This window comes from Ursus americanus, chromosome 2, assembly GCF_024610735.1.
Source record: "Ursus americanus isolate L20-20 chromosome 2, mUrsAme1.1.p, whole genome shotgun sequence".
Taxonomy (NCBI): domain Eukaryota; kingdom Metazoa; phylum Chordata; class Mammalia; order Carnivora; family Ursidae; genus Ursus; species Ursus americanus.
Genome location: NC_142128.1, coordinates 28,555,137 through 28,575,741, shown reverse-complemented (window position 1 = coordinate 28,575,741; position 20,605 = coordinate 28,555,137). Strand labels below are relative to the sequence as shown.

The 20,605-nt window shown below is 47.8% G+C and overlaps 1 protein-coding gene and 1 long non-coding RNA gene across 2 annotated transcripts in view; one reads left to right on the top strand and one right to left on the bottom strand.

Moving 5' to 3' along the window:
• Positions 1-20,605, top strand: part of BMERB1 (bMERB domain containing 1) — a 107,513-nt gene that overhangs the window by 74,073 nt on the left and 12,835 nt on the right. The window lies entirely within an intron of this gene.
• Positions 1-20,605, bottom strand: part of LOC123778617 (uncharacterized) — a 33,643-nt gene that overhangs the window by 5,477 nt on the left and 7,561 nt on the right. Inside the window, exons 3-5 of the long non-coding RNA XR_015727907.1 lie at positions 13,652-13,714; positions 4,468-13,145; positions 3,399-3,503 (exon numbers count right to left, since the gene is read on the bottom strand). This is a non-coding gene — a long non-coding RNA (uncharacterized LOC123778617). The remainder of the gene's footprint in view (positions 1-3,398; positions 3,504-4,467; positions 13,146-13,651; positions 13,715-20,605) is intronic.

The following is a 20,605-nucleotide window of genomic DNA, read 5'->3' as shown; positions in this document are numbered from 1 at the left end:
GATTTTTTTTTCCCCCTTCTGGAATTTTGACCCACTCTGGGTCATTCTGTCCTCGGTCCTCTAAACTCCTCAGGGGTTTCGAATTCGATTAAGTCAATCCAAGACACTCCCAGTTGGCTTCTGTCAGTGGGAAGGCAGCCTGTGTTTTCACTTCTGAGTGTCCTCACTTGGACATCATTGCCTTCTGATCAAGAGAGAGACTTATATTTGCTCTAAGTTAACTTATACCTACGTTTGAACTCTAGCTCTGCCATTTACAGGCTGTGCAGTCTAGGACAAATACCTTAACCTCTCTGAGCCCTACCTGTCTCACCTGTCAAACGGGGAAGGCTCCGACATCACACAGGGGGGTTATGGGGAGTAAAAGAAGTCATTTTTACATTAAGCACCCAGCCCGGTGCCTGCCACCATGTAAGTGCTCAGTAAATGTTACTTTCCTTTGCTTCTGGAAGAAATAGAGTTTGGAAATGAACGGATGCATTTGTAAGAGCAGACGTTAGGCCCACGCTCTTGATTATTAGTTGTACAGTTATTTATCTTGAATAGGGGGCACAGGAGAAGGGGGGGAGGTTGGAAGGTGGACTGAAGGTCTCCTCCATGACAAGGTTGTTCAGATTGGAGAGGAGAAGACTCAGGGGCACTTGAGATGTGTCTCGAGACAGTTGAAGGATTGTCCCGTGGAAGAGGGTGTCTGCTTCTTCTATGTACGACCAGGACCAAACATAGATGCTGCGGGTGAATTAGGTTACCATCTCAGCCTGAGAGAGGCCTCTCCAAATGCTTGCAGCTATAAAAAGTGGGAGCCTTGGGAGGTGATGAGTTTCCACACCTGGGGATATTCAAGCGTTTATTTATTCCTTCCTTTATGCAGCCGGCATCTACTATATCATTATCACGTGTCAGGTCCCGGGAATGTGGGGATGAACAGTGTAGACGAGAGCTCCGTCCTAATGCAACCTGAGGGAAGACATAAAAACTGCACGACTCCTGGGGGGTATACGGAAGCTTCAGATGGGCGATGGGGGGGGGGCAGTGAGTGTCAGGATGCTATGCTCAATTCTTAAGGTTATCATTTTTATTAATTTCCTTAACATCTCTTGAGCACTCCCATGTGCCACGCACGATCCTAAACTTCTTATATGGATCACCTGATTTCATCTCCATAGAACAAGATGAGGCAACTACTATCAGGAGCCACAATGAACAGAGGAGGAACTTGCATCTCATAGAAGTTAAGAGACTTGCCCAAGATCACCCCTCTAAGAACCAGCAGGGTTGGGATTCTAGATGCAGCAGGCTGACCCCAGCGCTTGGCTCTGTGGTGCACACCCAGGGCCAATCCTTGCCTTCCAGTCCATCCCCTCTTCTCAGAGAACCAGTCCCAGGAGTGTGGGGGGTCTCTGTCTCTCCTTACTCCCCTCCTGCGGGCCGGAGCTGACTGGTCCAGATTGGCTCAGTCTGGGCTAATCAGAGTCTCTCTCCTTGGGATACAGAGAGACTTGGGATACAGAGCGCCAGTTCGGTGATGGATTTGCAAACCAAAGACAGCGGGTGAGCACAGAAAGCCTGTCTTTGGCAAGGAAGGAGGACAGCACAGCTGCCTCAGGGTAACAAACAAGAGAAAACTGTCATCCCCGAAAGCAGACAATGAACTTGGCCATGACATTCCCATTCCAGTCCCCAAGCAGCTCAGCTGAACTGGGCCTTTGAATAAGATGTCGCATCTTCTTACCCCCTGGGTGTCCACTGTCCAGACTGTCGGAGAAAGGTCTCACACTTGTGTGTCTGCAGCCTGGGGAAACCCAAAATCTGCCGCTGTGATGTTAGTGAATTTCAGGGTTTCCCTGCTCAGCTCTTCTCTGCTCCCGGGCTTGGTTTCCTGCTCCTTGAACCCCACCCACGTGGGTAGGAAACTCGGATGCTTCACCAGTTTCCATAACGACAGAACATAACAAAGCCCTATGCTACTCCCACAGGTCATCCAAGGAGTTGCCGAACTAAACATTCGGAAAGGGCTCGCACCAAGCTCTTCACTCTTCACAGCAATTTAAAAACCCACAGTTGACATTCCCAGCTAACGAGATCCTTTTAGCCATCTTGTACCAAGAGGTTCCTTTTTCTTGGCCCTTCTCCACTTTGAGGGCCCAGGCTCACCCACCTTGCTTGCAGTTCTCTAGCTCAGACCTCTCAGTTCCAAGGAAGACAACTTCCCTTCCCTGTCTTTTTTTTTTAAAGATATATTTATTTATTTGAGAGAGGGAGTAGGGGGAGGGGCAAAGGGAGAGAGAGAATCTCAAGACGACTCCACAATGAGCACGAAGCCTGAGATCATGGACCTGAGGCAAAACCAGGAGTCGGAGGCTCAATTGACTGAGCCACCCAGGTTCACCCCCCTCCCTGTCTTACGCAGAGTAGTTTCACCTGCTTCCAAGAAGCCACGGTGCCAAAAGATGCTTGGGCTCTCGGGAACACTACCCCAGCTGTCTGTCAAGTTACGATTCTGAGCAAAAACTCTTTCTGCCCCAAGATAAATATGGGTACCTGCTGTTAAGGTGCTAACATTTCTCCCCATTTTTTACACCTTTATTAAACTATGGTTCATCAAATGAGCTTGAGGGGATCTCTGTTCCTTCTAGCCCGTGCTGGGAGGTTCTGTTGAAACGTTAATCGGTCGAGAACTCCATTTCCCAGAATCTTGTTCCTTGTCTGGATCCAGGTTAAAGGTGGGAGATCTCAGAGGCAGACAGGAAGTGCAGTGTTGACTCACTGAGGGCCACCATGTTTGGATGAGGAGGTAATCAGATAGAGAAGGCCATGGAGTTTCCAGCTCATCCTCACTCTCCCCGACTTCTCATCCAACTGGTTGTCCTGGCTGCCGGTCCTGCTGACCAACAGCAGCCCCCCATCTTCTAGACACTTGGCAGACAAGACAACAGCCTCCCGAAGACCCTTCTACCCGCTTTCCGTCTACAGCCCCACATCGCCAGCTAGATGTGCGTGACTTCACAGATGGGCTGGCTGGTGCCTCTTCGGTCTTCCACGACCCCTCCTAGACCTTTGTGTCCCCAGCTCCTTCCACGATGGTGAAAGGTCTAATTCCTACAGTGCAGCCCTTGCCCCATAATTCAAGGTGGTTCTGCTTCCCTGATGGAGCCCTGACCGATACATATCCAGAGCCTTTCCAAAAGAAGCAGCCGAAGGCTGGAGGCAGTGAATCACAGGGAATCAGCCAGAAAGCTTTAGAGAAAATGCCAACACCTGGGACTTATCCTAGAGTCTGATTTATTTGACCCAGGATGTGGTGCAGCCATTGCAAGTTTTAAAAGCAGCTGGGGTGAATCCCCCCCCCCACTGGCCACCCACTGCCTCGACCTCCCACTGTATAGACGTCCTATTACCTCTTCCCTGGGGAAGAACAATGCTGGTGGCTGTTGGTTGCTTGCAGATGACTCATCTTCTTACTTTCTTTTTGTAATTTTTTCTTGATGAAAATTGGTCTCAGCCTGAAAGTGTAAAATCCACCCAACATTAGCATGGCTCCTGGCATGGCAATAGCTACCTCTCTCTCCAGTGGCTTTGAACCGTGATCGGAATCAGAACGAAATGTATGTTTGTGGTCTCCCGTGGCACATGAAAATCCCAAAGCCATCTGTTGTCTTCATCATCGTGTCTGTTATCAAAATACACTGATTAAGCCTTTAATTGAACCTGGTGCTGTATTTATCGAGAAACTCACCATGATTAGCTTTCTAAAAGCTTATCACCGAAAGCCAAATTTATAATCATTCAGCGACCATCGCTTTCAATTCACTCCACTGCCCACTTACGTTTGACCTCTAAAAACCAACACGCAGTCTCCCTTTTTTGCTTTTATTTTTAAAAAGATCCAGTGGGCAGAGGGATGTGGGGATCAGAATGTAATATGATAAAGGTGGATTCTGGGGCCGGATGGGGCAGAAATTCACTCCCAGCCTTACAGCGGACTAACTGCGGAAACTTTAAGCCTCGAATCCCTCATCTTTAAAACTGGTGGAATTATAATTCACACCCGCTGGAATGAGGAATAAATGAATGCTCGAGAAGAACCTAGTATAGAGCCCAGCCCCTGTAAGCACTTCCTACGTATCAGTCATGAGGATGCTTACCGACGTCTTTCTGTGATTCCAAGAGGGAGTTGGAACTAGAGTTTGGCCCAAGACAAAAACTGTCCATTTATAAAATGAGATCTGAATTTCACTTTGAAAGCCACACTTCTGAACACGCCTGAATAAACGAACATTTTGGCTTCACATGAGGTTTCCCCAGATGGAGTTTGGTGAGCTGGACCAGGTTACGAAGAGGGACCTCTGCACCCTCCCGCCCCCGGGAGAGGGTGATTATCTGCTGTTGTTTGTCTCCAAGTGCTCGTGCTGCCCCTTAGGCCCACTAGGACTGGACTTTCGGGTGCTGGGGGAAATTTTCACTTACTGCTGGAACAATTTAGAGTAGAGGCGTCTCAGGCTGTGATGCAGTCTGGTTAAATTCAGGGAGACTTGCCCAGGGCATCATTAACCGCCTGGGGGAGTCAGCCCTGGCCATCTGTCGTCTGCCATCCCTCTGTCTGGTTTTCCCTTTGGTCACATTGAGCCATCCTGAGAAACTTCTAAAGGTCCTCTCCTCTTGCTGTGCTGGCACAGTTAACGAGAAACACGGCGTGGTCGGGGGTTCAGCGTTGGGGCTGAACCAGCCCTGGACTTGGAAATGGGACCTGGGTTGAGATCTTGGCTGTGTGACCTCCGGTGATGCGACTGGTCCAGTTTTTCCCAAAATGGGCAACGCTCTAGGATGATTTTAGGTGTTAGCTGGGGAAACATTCATTGAGAATTTATTTTCCTGTGTTTTAAGGAAAAATATCGGTTCTCCATCTATAGTGCTGTCAAAAGTCTTATATTAAAATATTTTCGTATGAAAAGAAAAATACTGAATAAGTAATAGTGGAGCAGGCTTGAGATCTGGCAGTCATTGTCATGGTGTTAAGCAAATGACTAACGTTTAAGAAACACTGACTTAGCCAAACTGAGCCTTCTTTCCTGCAAGAGGCATAAGAATACTTCCTCCGCTGGGGGAGTGAAGTAGTAGGCAAAAGCTAGAGGAAGCATAATGGGTGAGCGATTGTCAAGAGCTGCATTTGTGTAAGAGGTGGTATCCCAGCTGAGCAGCTAGGCAGCTGTGTGATCTTGGGCAAATTGCTTACCTTCTCTGTAACTCTTTGGTTTAGTGTTTGATGTTTTTTACCAAATATGCATCCTTTTTCCATGCCAATTCTCTGATTCTCTGACCCCAACTGAATATCCAACCATTAAGTCAATTTTGACACTACCTACCTGGAGTTAGGGTCAGACCCCACAAGTTAAAGGGCTCATTCCCATAAGACTGCCCTCACTTCAGACGCCTGTCACAAGTCCCCAGGGTACCTACACTTCTGTCCAGCCCACTACAAATTCGGGGTTCCCATGCCCCTCCCTCCCAGACTGGATAATTCGCTAGATTGAATCAAAATTTAGGAAAGCATTTTTGTTTGTGTTGCCTGGTTTATTATGAAGGCTACAACTCAGGAACAGCCAAATGGAAGAGAGGTGTAGGGCACAAGATAGGGATGGTGGGGTGATACAGAGCTTCCATACCCTTTCTGGGCACACTAGCCTTCCCAGCCCATGTGTGTCCACCAACCCAGAAACTGCTTGAATCTTATTGTTCAAGCATTTTTATAACTCAGTCTGCATCCCCCTCCTCTCTTCAGAGGGGGGAGTGGTTGGGGGGAGGTAGGGGCTGAAAGTTCCCACCTTCTAATCACGTTTGGTCTTTCTGGTGACCAGCCCTCACATGAAGCTATTGAGGGGTCCCACTCTGATCACCTCATTGGCATGAACTCAGATGTTTGTGCCTGAGGGGATCATTATGAATAACAAAAGACACTCCTTTCCCGCAGGAAATTCCACCAAGAGTTTTAGGAGCTCTGTGCCAGGAACCAGGGACAAAGACCAAATATATTGTATGATAGTTCCCTCTTATCCAAGAGGATACTTCCAAGACCCCCTGGGTGGATGCCTGAAACCATGGATACTACCAAACTCTACATATATACTATGTTTTTTCTTAGCCACACCTACCTATGACAAAGTTTCATTTATAAATTAGGCAAAGTAAGAGATGAACAACAGTAGCTTATAATAAAATAGAACAATATAACCAATACACTGTAATAAAAGATATGTGAATGTGGCTTCTCTTTCAAAATATCTCATTGTCCTGTACTCACCATTCTTCTTTGGGTGATGCGAGATGATAAAATGCCTAGGTAATGAGACAAAGTGAGGTGAATGACGTAGGCATTGGGATATAGCTTTAGGCTACCACTGACCCGACCATATGTTAAAAGTGCCCATGAAGGGCGCTTGGGTGGCTCAGTGGGTGAGGCGTCTGCCTTTGGCTCAGGTCTGAGCCCTGTGTCAGGGTGTCCGCTCAGTGGGGAGTCTGCTTCTTCCTCTCCCTCTGCCCCTCCTCCCACGCCTGCTCGTGCTCTCGCTTTCTCTCAAATAAATAAAATCTTAAAAAAGAAAGAAAAGAAAAGAAAAGAAAAGAAAAGAAAAGAAAAGAAAAGAAAAGAAAGAAAGAAAATTGTTTAGAGACCATCTGTTGTTATTCACACCATGGCCCTTGTGGTTGGGGGGTGTTGGGACGGTGGGGGTGTGCTCCTGTACTAGGTGTGAGTTGCAATTTTGGGTTGCTCAGTATCCAAACTCTAAATTCAGGGGACCCATTCACCGTGTCAGTTCTCATCAGAGAAGTTAAAACAGGGAGACCCCTGCCCCAACTTTCCCAAGCTGTACCCACCAGAAGACCCCACCAAGATCCCTTAGCAAATGACGCAGGGACAAAAGGCTGGTGTGGCTGCATCCGTTGTGTCCAGCAGCAACAGCAGGGGCGTCCTGCTCTGATCGGTCCCGTGGCCAGCCCCTGGAGTCCTCTTAATGCCTGCTCATTTCCTGAAGTCCCCTCTTCAGTTCTATGAGCCCTCCACCCACTCCACCCCACTGTCAGCCTTGTAGTCAATCCTGCTGGAGATTTGCTTGAGTTCAGCCGAGTCGATTTTTGTTGCCTGCAGCCAAGAACCCGAACCTAAACCAGCTTTCCCCCCAAGGGGCTCCTGCCACCCACATGAATCCTCCCTCTGAGGGAAGTCCTGATGGGGACAATTTTCTCCATCTTACGTCACTTTGAGTTTGTAGCACCTTGTATGGATTGCTAGCTGGCTAGCTTGGCCCTCAATTCCATTCTGGACAGAAAGATGTCATTAAGAAGGCGTTATAAAGGACTCATTATAACACTGGGGCTATAACCCTGAGATCATGACCTGAGCTGAAAGGAGACACTTAACCAGACTGAGCCACCCAGGTGCCCCCAAACAGTTTTCTAAGTAGGGTGAGCCCTGCCACCTGCAGGATTTTTGGTTTTTGTCTTTTAAGAGGGTTGTGTTGAATTGGTGTCACAGTTACATTTCTTGGAGCCGTAAAGGAGTTTCTGTCTTAATATGAGCACCAAAGTCAGACTACTTTGATTAACACCCTACCTCCAACTAGCTGTGTGGTTTTGGTTGAGTCACTTAATCTCTCTGAGCCTCAGGATCTTCAGCTATGAGAATGATGATCATATAAGAATCCACTTCTCAGGGTTGTTATAACCCTATGTGGATCCATTGGGATAATCTGTGCAAAGTACTTACTGCCTGGCACCTGGTGAATTCTGAATAAATTGTAGTTAAAATCATCATCATCATCACCATCATCATCAGGGTAATCTTTTCCCTACACAGTGCTCAGCTTCTCTTTCTAAATAAATGTTGAATAAATATTTAAAGAATGTTGAAGAGGCACCCCTCCCCAGATTTGCCCACCTGCTGATTCCAACCAGCGATTTTAAATTTGCAGGAATCTTGCCAGCTCATTGTTGAACTGTTGGAAGCTCAAAATCTGCCATGTGGTGGGAGTATTTACACCATGGAAATTGGCAAATGATACAAACCAAGTCTTCTACCTCCTCCCTGACTCCTAACCAGCTGTTAGATATTTGCCAGCAGCCCCCGCGAATTATAACCCTACCCTGCTGGGCTCTGGGGCATCCAACAGAGGACACTTGCTCTTTCTTTGTGTTTCAGCCAAGCCCAAAGGTCCTGCTTCTATACACACATGAGGTCACTAATCACCGTTGCTGAATAAACATGAGGCTGATTTACATGTTAATATCCTTCTCATCAAAAGCAGATCTGCTTCAGATGGTGCAATGAATCTAACAGGAACTTGGGGTGGTGATTGCAGAGAGTTCACACTCCAAAAGGATGCTTGGTGTTTTGGTACGTCTAGAGCTAAGGCAGAGTGTGGACTGTGCAGCCCAGTGCATAGACTACCAAAGATGGGTGGGGAGAGCAGTAAGGGAGCCCTTCCTGGGTTTGGGGCTTGCAAATTGTTTCTAAGATTTTTTTTTTCCCCATCCTTAGATGCTCAGTAAGGAATAACAGCTTTAGAATTCCTTTTTTTTTTTTTTTTTTTTAGATTTTATTTATTTATTTGAGGGAGCGGGAGAAGCAGACTCCCAGGACCCTGAGATCATGACATGAGCCGAAGGCAGACGTTTAACTGACTAAGCCTCCCAGGCGCCCCTGGAATTCCTGTACAGGGGACTTCAGGCCAGCAATGTTGTCAGAAGGAGGGAGCAGGGGATTGATCTGAAATCTGCATCTACCACAGCATGACCACTGTCCTTACTGACAGTGGGTGGGACAGGACAACAAGAGTGTGGCTTTCTACCAAGTTTTTTACTTACACTTTACACAAAATTGGGGGAAATTCCTATTGCCCATCTGAAAAACATTAAAATGTCTAAGTGGGTTTGCCGGCTAATGGAAATTATGGGATGGAACTGAAGTCATCCCCCAAGAAAGCCCACATCTTGGAGCTGCCCTTTGTTGAAAGCATTTGAAGAGGCTCCTGGTGGCAGGGATGGGGCAAAGGACAGGGGCGGCGTGGTCCTGGGGCAGAACGGGACAACCTGGTGTGTCTGCGGAGCACCTCTGGTCAGTGTGTTATAGCGGCAATTGTTAGAGCTCTGGGGTCAGACTGCCTTCTTTCAAATCTTGCCTTCATCGTTTGCCAGCTGTGTGATCTTGGATGCTTTACTTAACCTCTCTGAGCCTTCTGTAAGGTTAAGAATGATCATACCTGACCTATCAATTACATGAGATGGTGCCAGATCCAGTTCCTAACCGGGGTGCGTGCTTGGGTGAATGCTAGCTGCTGTTAGTCCCGGATCAACGTGCGAGATGGCCGTGGCAGTGGGGAAGGTAGATTTGGGAGAGGAGCTGGAGTGTTAGGGGGAACTCAGCAGGTAGCAGAGAACGTACCCGCTCAGGAGGGTCCCAGAGCCACCCGATGACGAAGGGGCTCAAGAATAGAAACTATTGATAGAATGCAAAGCAGGATCCCTTGAAATGCGGATGTTTAATTGGATTTCTCTGGGGGTGACTCACCGCCTTTGATAAATGCCATTGCCCTCATGAGATCTCTCTCATGGAGTTTGGAAAATTTTCCACCTGCACTTGCCGTCTTGGGGCCTTATGTTAATAAAACTCCAGGACTGTGTGTACTCTGTGCCCGCCTGCCTGCTTTTCCTGATCGCAGGCTGACTGCGATGTGTCAGGCACAGGGGACGTACGAGAACCCCAGAGGAAGGAGGCAAAGTGTCTTAAAGGGTGCACACGGGCTATTTGGGGAGAAACACCAGCGCCTAGGTGATTATCAGGAGGTTGGACGATGGGAGGACATGGGGTCTTGGCAGCGTGAAAGAAGAGCACCTGATTAGCCCGAGAGCATCAGGAAGGCCGCCCCAGGGGCTGCTTAGGAATTAGTCTGAGACGAAGCTGCTCTGGATTGGGGAAGACTTGAAGGGAGAACAGGCCTGAAGATTGCGGGTCAGGATTGACATGGGCATGCAGGTGGGCTACTAGCCCACAACGGGGGCTCTCTGGTTAGAGAGGAGGCCAAAGAGATAAGGCCACAGAGGGGCTTTGACTGTGTTTACAGTGATCCAAGGCTGGCTGAGTTTGCCTCTGAGAAAGCGGGTGGCCTGTGGTAATTTAAAACGAAAAACAAAATGCCTTAAAAAAAAAAAAAGATTTACTTATTTGAGAGAGAGCGCAAGCAGGAGGGGCAGGGAGAGGGAGAGAGAATTGCAAGCAGATTCCAAGCTGAACACAGAGCCCAATGTGGGGCTCAATCCCACGACCCTGAGATATGACCTGAGCCAAAACCAAGAGTTGGCTGCTTAACTGACTGTGCCACCCAAGCGCCCCACAAAACACAAAATGCTTTAAAAGTCATCCAGATATCATACCAAGTATCTTTTCTAATCACGGTGGTTTCAGATAACACATGCATATTGTAGGAAAAAACCTGAAATGCAGAGAAGCAAATGAACGACATAAAAATTCCTTCAAAATCATCATTGTAACATTTCAAATGGAGTCTATGCATAGGTACTGTGCAAAATCGGATCCTGACATTTGTTAACCATTTTTATATGGTTTATTCTCTACTATCCCATCTCTCCTGAGCATGATTTTTAATGTCTGTGTTATGAATTCCGCTATGCATATGTCCCATATTTACTTAAGCAGTCTGCGATTATTTGCAGACATTTAAGATGCTTTTGGTGTTTTGCTGTTGCAAACAAGTCTGCATTGCACATAATTATTGCTAAATTTTTATGGTACCCTTAACGATCTCTTTAGGATGAAATCTTAGAAATGGAATCAGTGGGCTCAAGAGTTTAAATGTTTTCAAAGCCCTTGACATAGGTTCCCAAATTGTCCCCAGTTTTCTCCTCTCATCAGTCCATGGCCCATATTTGTTATTCCTCCTTCAGGCTTTTCATCTCTGTCTTCTCAAACTCCCACACTGCAGGAAACCAGTCAACAGAGGGCTCTCCAGTGGCCATGGGGAGAGATGAGTCTAGGAGATGCAGCCATTATTCTGATTACTGAGGCCTTCAGGACAATACCCCTCTCCCCCAGCACAAAACAGGTCCCCCTGGGCTTGGAAATGAGCCTGAGGCTGGAACTCTGGCTTCCCTCTTCTCATAGGATTGCCAGAGAAAACACAGGACGCCAAGTTAGATCTGAATTTCAGATAAACCATAGATCCTGTTTTTAGAGCAGGTATGTTCCAAATATCGTGTGGAGCCTCGTTATACTAAAAGTTATTCCAATATTTATCGGAAAATCCAATATAATTGGGTGCCCTGGTTTTTGTTTGTTTGTTTGCTAAGTCTGGCAACCCTAACCCCTTAGCGTCTTTCCTCGTCTATTCTCTGTTGGCTGTATTTTCTCGAGGGGTCCTCTTGAGAAAATCTTGCAGTTTGGCCGGCCATGACTTTGTAATGGTTGTTCAGTTCTTCCTCGTAGAGGTTGAAAAATTATATATGGAACCATGAGCTACTATTGGGCATTTATATGATTCCTTTTCTCTCTTCCCTTCCCTTCTCCTTCCTCGCTCCCTTCTCCTTCACCTCCTCTTTCTTCTTCTTCCCTCCCACCATCACCTGTTTGAACCTTAATCTTTATTCACATCTTTAAATCTTTTAAAAAAAATTTTATTCATTTATTTGAGAGAGAGAGAGCACGAGCAGGGTCAGAGGCAGAGGGAGAGAGAGAAGCAAACTCCCTGCTGAGCAGAGAGCCCAATGCGGGGCTCCATCCCAGACCCCGAGATCATGACCTGAGCCGAAGGCAGATGCTTAACCAACAAGCTGCCCATGTTCCCAGTCCACATCTTTAATTCCTGGTGAGCCACTCAGCCAAGGGCCTCAAGGCTAGGATTAGAGAAACCCAAGGCCAGAACACCTCTCCCCTTCCTAGCTTGCTAAGCCATCCAAGGGACGACTTATGTGTCTCAGTCTAGGCTCTATCTTTGCAGGAGATTGGGGGATAAACATAGTAAATAAGGAATGAAATCTCAGAACTTCGTATCTCCTTTAGAGACACAAAGGACGCGCGCAGAAGGACAAATGCGGTTGCAGAAACTGCCAAATCACATTAGCTGGTGCCTGCAGGCAATCTGTTGGCCAACCTTCTATGCGTGGGGCACAGCCCAATTCCCCACTGGATCCCGGAGATGAGAGTGCGCTGGACCCTTAGTTAAAAGCAGCGGGACCTGGGAGAGCCCTGCCGGCTTGCCGCGTGGCCTTGGTGGCTGGTGCAAGTGAAAACTGAGTCAGGAAGCCTGGCACACAGTAGGCTCTTAAATAAGTATTTTCTGGATGATTGATTTATTAGACAAGTCAGCAAATCAATGCATCCGGGGTCAATATTCCCCTCTCTGGGCACGGGCTTCTTCATCCATATAAGGTGAGAGCTCTTCCAGCCTCAGCAACCCAATTAGTCTCTGATTGACACATGGTTCTTTCTGAAGATCAGGATGCAACAAAACATTTCTACAAAGAGCCAACCAGTAAAAATTTGAGAGTCCAGAGGGCCATAATACAGTCTCTGTCCCAATTACCTCTGCAGTTAAGCGAGAGCAGCCACTGACGACATGTGAACCGATGGGCGTGGCTGTGTTCCAATAAAACATTATTTATAGACACTGACCTTCAAAGTTCATGTAATTTTCATGTGTCCGGAAATTTTATTCTTCTTTTCATTTTTTTCCTATTTAAAAATGTAAAAACCATTCGAACCAAGGGACGCGTGGGTGGCTTAGTCAGGTAAGCGTCTGACTCTTGGTTTCGGCTCAGGTCGTGCTCTCAGGGTCGTAAGATCGAGCCCCGCCCGTGTTGGCCTCCGTGCTGAAAGTGGAGTCTCTTAAGATTCTCCCTTTCCCTCCGCCCCTCCTCTCCATCTCCGCCCCTCCTCTCCACCGCACGTGTGCATGCGCTCTCTCTCTCTCTCAAAAAACAAAACAAAACCCAAAAGCAGAAAAAAAAAAAAAAACCCCATTCTTACCTCATGCAATGTACGAAAGCAGATGGTGGGCTGGATTTGGCCTGTGGGCCATAGCTTGTCAACGCTGCTGAAGATTCATAACAAACTTATTGTCTCCGAAGGCTCCTGAGCACTGTAGACAGAAAGTTCAGAGTGAGGGTGCTCTTTCTTCCTGGTGTGCACATACGGGTCACCACATCTGCCAAACTGGCTTTCAAAGACCCATTGCCATGCCATGCTCTCACTCTAGAACCTAAGATGGCTCCACGGTAGGTCTTTGTAACCCAGACCCACCAATATGTCCTATGCAGGTGGATGCTTCACTGCCACACACTTGGGGACACCACACGCCTTTCTACAGTCAGCGTTTGAGTGAGCTGCCCCCCCTGCCTGAGTGCCTGGCGCCCATCTCCCCAGCCGCCCAGGTCATGCTCCTGTAAGTGGCCCTTCACGAGGAGAAAACTCCCTTCCAACTACTCTTATCTCTGTCCTCCCTGAGCTCCAACCACCATATGGGATGGAACTTGCATATTCCCTGGTGGAGAGACCAGACTGCCTAGATTCAAGTTCCTGTCACCTATTCTGTGACCTTGAACAAGTTCCTGACCTCGTCAGAGGGGTAAAAATAATAGTACTCACCTGGGGGGGTGGTCGAGGTGAGAGTTAATGGAGATGTTTTGTGTAACATGCTTAGCCCAGAGCCTGGAACCAAGAGGACAAAAACATAAATAAATGCCAAAAATATAAATAAATATGGTTATACTTCTCTATTGCTTGACATATTTTACAGGGAGGCTGTTTTCAAGGAATATGTATACAGCAACAAAAGATCAGAAATACCCTTCTAGGCCTAAGACAAAATTCACCAATATTGTTGATAATTTTTTCAGGTAAATTATTAATCGACATGTAACATGCACACAAGAGAGGGTACAGACCCCCCACGGTTCCGTGTGATGAGTTTTCGCAGTGCTAGTAATTTCCTTTGACTCAAAAGGGAGCCGCTCTAGAAAAGCTCTGGGGGAGAGAAGAGTCATCGGCACTCCAGGGAGGTGACATTCTTTTGGGAAGAGAGGGTTGCATCTAGGAATGAGGGTCAGGTTACAACCCAAAGGAGAAGCCAGTTAACATGCAGACCGTAAATGTGCCTCGGGGAGCAAACAGGCAGCTGGTTCCTCAGTGATGTGTCACAAAGACGTCCCTCTCATAGATGTGTCACCTATGCCCGTGGCAGGCCCCTGTCTGGGCCCTTGATCCCTGGCGGGATGCTGAGAGGTGGCTGGGCCCACAGGCTCCCTGGAAATGTCTCAGTACTTCTCCCCAACCCAGGGTTAGCATTTAAGCTCATTAATCCAAGAACACTAAACAAATGCCCATATTCATCCCCGAGCCATTCGGCTTGAGGAAATGAAAACAGCTTATGAAAGCGAGACTCATTCTCTGACGCAGGAATGGTGGTGAAGATTTTTCAGGAGTGTCTGCCAGGTGACAGGCCAGGGCGGAGGGGCAGGAGGAAGTGGCCTTTTCCAGTGCACCTACTGGGTGTGGGTGAAGCACAGGGCTGCCTGCTCCGCTCTGTGAGCTTTCTTCATGCTCGTGCAACCCCAAGACAAGGATGTTATTCCTTTTCCATAGTGAGAGCACTGAGCCCCAGAGCAGTAAAGGGACCTGCCCATATTGTACAGCTGGTGAGCAGTGGAACTGAGAGCTACACTCAGGTCTGGCTGGATCTGGGTGCTAGCAGAACATGGCCCCAGGGATCCCCTCATTTTATACATGAGGAAACAGAGCTCCTAGGGGAAGGAATGGCTTGCCCGAAGTCATTGTGGTATAATAAGAAGTATGTCTGGGCTTTGACCTCAGTTTCTGACACAAAGCTTGGGACAGGCTCATACTTTCCTGATAGGAAGTGCTAGGAGATTCTTTTGTGCTACTATTTGGTCTTAGACCAATGTTCCTGACATGAGGAGCCCCTGGGAGTTTTCTGAGTGATTAGAGTGTCTCCTTATAAGCTAATAAGATGACTGGTGGCTAGGGTCCCTATTTGGGTTTAGAATGGGGCCAGATCATCAGAAGGACCAAGGCATGGTTAGAAGCTTGGAACATTCTCCAGGGAAGGGAGAGGATCTGGAGACTGGCGTAAGAATGAATCATGCTGATGTGAAGAAGCCTCATAAAAATCTCTCAAGTATGACGTCTGGAGAGCCTAGAGAGGGCGCGGCAGCCCTGTGCCCCTTCCCCATACCTTGCTCTGTGCTTCTTCCTCATTAAGCTGTTCACCTGTATCCTTTGTCATATCATTTATGATAAACCAGCAAATGTAAATAAACGTTTCCTCGAATTTCACAAGCAGTTCTAGCAAAGCACTGAACCTGAGGAGGGGGTCATGGGAACCCCAATTTATGGCCAGTTGGTCAGAAGAACAGGTAATCCAGACTGGAGATCGGCATCAGAAGTAGGGGCAGGCTTATGGGATGGAACCCTTAACCTTAGGGTCTGTGCTAACCCCAGGCAGCGAGTATCGGAATTGAGTCACACCGTAGGACACCCAGTCAGGATCCGCCAAGAATTGGAGAATTGCTCGGTGCGGAGAAACACACGCATTTGGTGTCAGACGTGTAGAGTGTATAGAAAAACAGTTTTTCTTTTAGTCCTAGGAGAGGTTTGTGGTGGGACTTAGGCTGGGATCCAGGCTCCACACCTAGACCAGTGCTTTGTCTCTGGATGGGTGCTCTGTCTTCTCACCCATCCCCAGAATGCCAAGCATCCACAACTTATCAAAGAAGGAGCCAGATAAATATAATGTTTAAAAGTCAGCCTTTTCCTCTGTCAGTCTACTTCGACCTTCACATGGCGGTCTCTGCTGGATTTCCATTAGGCTCCAGACCGTGTCATGTTCAAAGATACTTTGTAAAGCAGCTGCGCTATTATGCTGACAGAGTTTGATCACCTCTCCCCGCCCAGGGCTGGTAAAATGACCGATTTTCTCCACCGTCCCAGCATGAAAGCCTAGGACACAGAACGACACAAGCTGGCTTCTTTTCCCTATCGCATTAATCAAGTTCTTGGAGATGACATCTCTCTCTCTCTGGAATAAGCTGGAACAAGCTGGCAACAGCAGAGTTTGATTTCCAGGACTTAGCTCTATTCCTGCCGAGAACTGGACGAACGTGCCTTATTCAAAAGTTCCAGCCAAGCTTCAAAAGTGCTTTGCATGAACTACTGAAATGCTTTTTTAACAATATAATTTAATGGCACTGAAATTCCATCATGATGTAATGCTTGCAATGAGGAGGATATACTGATGGGCAATATGTTTTATTAAAAGCACACATATCCATGCACATGTATCAGCGAAGATGTCTTCAACTATAAATAAAAGAACATTCCATTAGTAGTGTCTTAAATCTAGAGGCACCTGGTTGGCTCAGTCGGTTAAGCATCCGACACTTGATTTTAGCTCAGGTCACGATCTCAGAGATCGAGGCTTGTGGCAGGCTCCGAGCTGGGCTTGGAGCCTGCTTAAGATTCTCTCTCTGCCCTCCCTCAAAAAATTTTTTTAGAACCTAGTGTCTTAAATCTAGGATGACCAACTGTCCCTGTTTCCCTGGGATGGAGCAGTTTCCCTGGACATAGGAATTTCAGGGCTAAAGCCGGGACAGTTCAAGGCAAACCAAGACAGTTGGTCACTCTACTTAAATCATAAGGCCATTTAATATTTACTTACCAAGAAGTCCAGATGCAGCTTGTCTGAGCATCAGCAAGGTAGCTCTTTGCTCCCTTCCCCTTGCCGCTCTCACCACAGCAACTGCAGAAGTGTCCGGACGTGGGGTGGGGGCTAGCACTCGGGACTCAGATCATCTTGCCCAGGAGCGCCCCCAAGCAGACTTCCTCTTCCATCTCGTTGGCCAGAAGTGGGTCTCATGTCTACCTCTAGCTGCAAGGGAGCCTGGAAAAGTGGATGTCCGGCAAAGGCAGATGGGATTGCCATCACTGTTGCTGAGGACTGAATTTCTCCCCACGAAGTTCATATGTTGAAGCCTTGATTTCCAGTGTGATGGTACTTGGAGGTGGAGCCTTTGGGAGGTACTTAGGTAATGAGGGTGGAGCCCACATGAATGGGATTATGGCCCTTATACAAGAGACCCCAGAGAGATGATCTTTCTCCACCATGTGAAGCTCAGGAAGAAGGTAGTCATCTGCAAACCAGGAAGGAGGCCCTCACCAGGAGCTGAGCTGGCTGACGTCTTAATCTTGGACATCCCAGCCCTTCAGATCTGTGAGAAATCAATGTTTGTGGTTTGAGCCACACAATCTATGGTGTTTTGTTATGGCAGCCTGAGCTTATGAAGACAGCTGGTTTCCACTGGGGGCTGAAGACCTTGCTTCCCGAACAATTCAGGGCTCTGAGAAGAAGGTGGAGGGCGGTCAGTTCAATGGGCCATGAACCGTGTCAGCTGCAGGTCATGGAGCCATGTGGAGAGGAGACACCTTGGGAAAGTGAGCAAGAGCCCAAGATCAGGCTGAACCCCAACTGCCACTTCTCAGGGGGGGCCTTTGAGCACGTTGCTTAGTTTCCACTTCCTCGTCTGTAAAATGGGGATAAAAACACATCTCCCAGAGGATGGCTGTGAAGATTTAGATGAGCTTATGCACAGGAAGTGCTGAGATAGTGCCTGGCCCATAGTAAATGCTCAAAACATGGTGACTTTTTGTTTCCTTTAATGGCAGAACCCATCACTCCATTTTCCAGGAAAAGACCTGATTTTTATTGAGGTGAATTGTCTGATATATAGCTTGGGGAGGAGGAGGGGAACCAGCTCCTTTCCTGGGGGATGCTCGAGGAACCACCAGGCTTTGGGCTCTGCCAACTGGGGTTTGTCGGTTGAAGACCAGAGCTGGATTGTTTGGGACGGGAGGACCCTCCTTTGGCCACAAGGTGTGTGAAAGAGAAAGGGACAGAAAAAGAAGACGTGGAAGCCGGTAGCAAGAGAAAAATGTGAAGAAAAGAGCATGATTGAAAAGGGATTTTTATGAGGAGCTGCGTCATGACTCCCCATGAGAGCTTCCAAAGAATTCCATCTGACCTGTTAATGGAGGTGGATTTGAGTGTATTTCGGAGAACTCAAACTCAAGCTGACAGTTTCGAGATGGACAGAGAGTGAGGGCAAAGGACTCCCAGGGCAAGCCCGCCACACTTGGGTTACAGAAGGGAGAAAAGACTGACGTGAGCTACACGGAGACACTCAGCGTAGAACAGTGGCCTCTGGGTGCACGGGAGGTCAAGGTCACGCATCATTTTAGGTTCCTTTTTCGTACCCACTGGTGTTTTCCAAAAACTCTGCAGTGAGCAGGGTGTCTTCTATGATTAGATAAGAATTTATTTTAAAACTCTGATATAGAGGAATATTACCAAGAATTATTTTTAAGGTTGAACACGTTCCATTTGTCACATATTCTCCCAGCATCATTTTCTCTTTCTCTCCCTGCTTCTTTGTCATAGCGAATAGTTTTACTAGATACCAGTTACTGAGCATTTTACTCTATGTGTCCCAGGCACATGCTCAGCACTTGACATGCAGAATAATCTTGGGCAGCAAACTGTTACTATTCTCATCTTAAAAAGGAGGAAAGTAAGGCTCAGAGAAGTTCAGTCGCTGGTGCATGGGCCCCTTAGAAGGAGAGCTGTTGGGCACCAGGGCTCTTGCTTCTGACCACTGTCTGTCTCTCTTTTGTCCCTTTCACCACCTTTCCTTTCGTCTCTTGAAAATTATTAGTCAGGTACCTGACTCAGTTCCATGGTCATAACCCATGATTTTTCAGCGTTAGCATGATTGACATTCGGACCAGATCGTTCTCTACTGAGGCGCTGTCCTTTGTGCTGTGGGATGTTTAGCAACATCCCTGGACTCTACCCAGTAGGTGCCAGCAGCCATCCCCACACATGCCCAGTTGTTACAACCAACATGTCTCCAGACGTTGCCAAATACCCCCAGAGACAAAAGCATCCTCATTAGAGCCACGGATGGAGGCTGATCTCTGCAGTCGATGTGGCAAAGGATTCTGGAGCCCCTCCAGTTGAACGATTGCCGACGGGAGCCCACGGGAACAGGCTGTGCCCTTCTGGCAAGCCCCCCAGATCACTCAAGGCAGCTGGCACCTGCTAGGACATTTTAGGACAGGGCCTGACAAATGCTTGGTGGGGGGGTTCTGGCAACAGGGAGACGATCCTGTGGCTTGTCCCGAAAGCTGCGAGCTAGGATCAGAAGGGGCAATAACGGGCGATTCTCGGCCAGCAAAGGGCAGGAGGCCCCAAGCTGGTCTGTGGCTGGCACTTCCAAATGGGGGCAGCAGATCCCAGGAAGGAGGCAGGAAGATCAGTGGCCTCAGAGCAGTTGATTTCTAGCCTTGTTCTGTTCCAGCTTGCTGTGTGCACTCAGTTGAGTCCTTTGAGAACATGAATGCTCCCCTCTGTCTCTTCCTGATTGTAGGATGATGTGTCCAAACTGGCCCTTCCATCCCCTTGCCCCTCGCTTTACTCTTTTTCAGAGCATGTGACGTTCTATTGTATTTGTGTTCACGCTCCGTCACCCCACCTAAATTTCAGCTCCCGGGGGCAGAGGAGGCTGCCACATGCTTGGAGCCCACGACAGTGGTGGACACAGGAAATGTTCAATAAAGGCGTGCAGAGTGAAGGCAGATACCCTCCATGCCCCACGGGGAAGTGATTTAAAAAGACGTCTCATAAGCCATAGCCATGCCAAGCCCTTTGTACTCAGTGGTGACGCTTCTGAGAATGCACGGTCCCCACCCCAAATAATCCAACTTGAAGAAAAAGCCTTTTGTGAATCCACGTGTATCCAACAGTGGCTCAAATGGCACCCCAAAACCGAACCCAAAAACCCCACCTAAGTAATCAAGACAGGGGGGTAATTGAAGCAGCCCTGATAAATATACTTGGGGAAGTTCCGGGTACCCAGTACACACATGGTTTACAACAGTGTAAGTTAATGTTGTAGCACACCTACAAAACTGTAACACACGATGCAGCCCGAGGACTGAGATTATAGGAGTGAGCATCCTTGCACACAGTTGGCGGGAATATCATGCACCGTCCATCTGGAGGGCAATTTGGAAGTTCCTAATTAAAATGCAAGTGTTGGGGCACCTGGGTGCCTCAGTCGGTTGAGCATCCGACTCTTGGTTTCGGCTCGGGTCAAGATCTCGGGGTCCTGGGATCGAGCCCCGCATCAGGCTCTGCGCTCAGCACAGAGTCTGCTGGAGATTCTCTCTCCCGTTCCCTCTGCCCCATCCCAGCCATGCACTCTCTCTCTCTTAAATAAATATTTTTTAAAAATAAAAGATAAAATGCAAGTGTTCATGTCACTTGACCCAGTGATTGCCTTTCTAGGAATTAATTTTTCTAGGAATTGATGTATTTCTAGAAATCGATCCTAGAAACAACCCAAATGTCTGTGGCTGGGAGAATGGTTAAATAAATCACCATGTATCAATACAGCGGAATACTATGCAGCCATTAAAAACGAGGAGGTGTGCATGTCCTGACATGGAGAAATGCCCAAGATATATCAT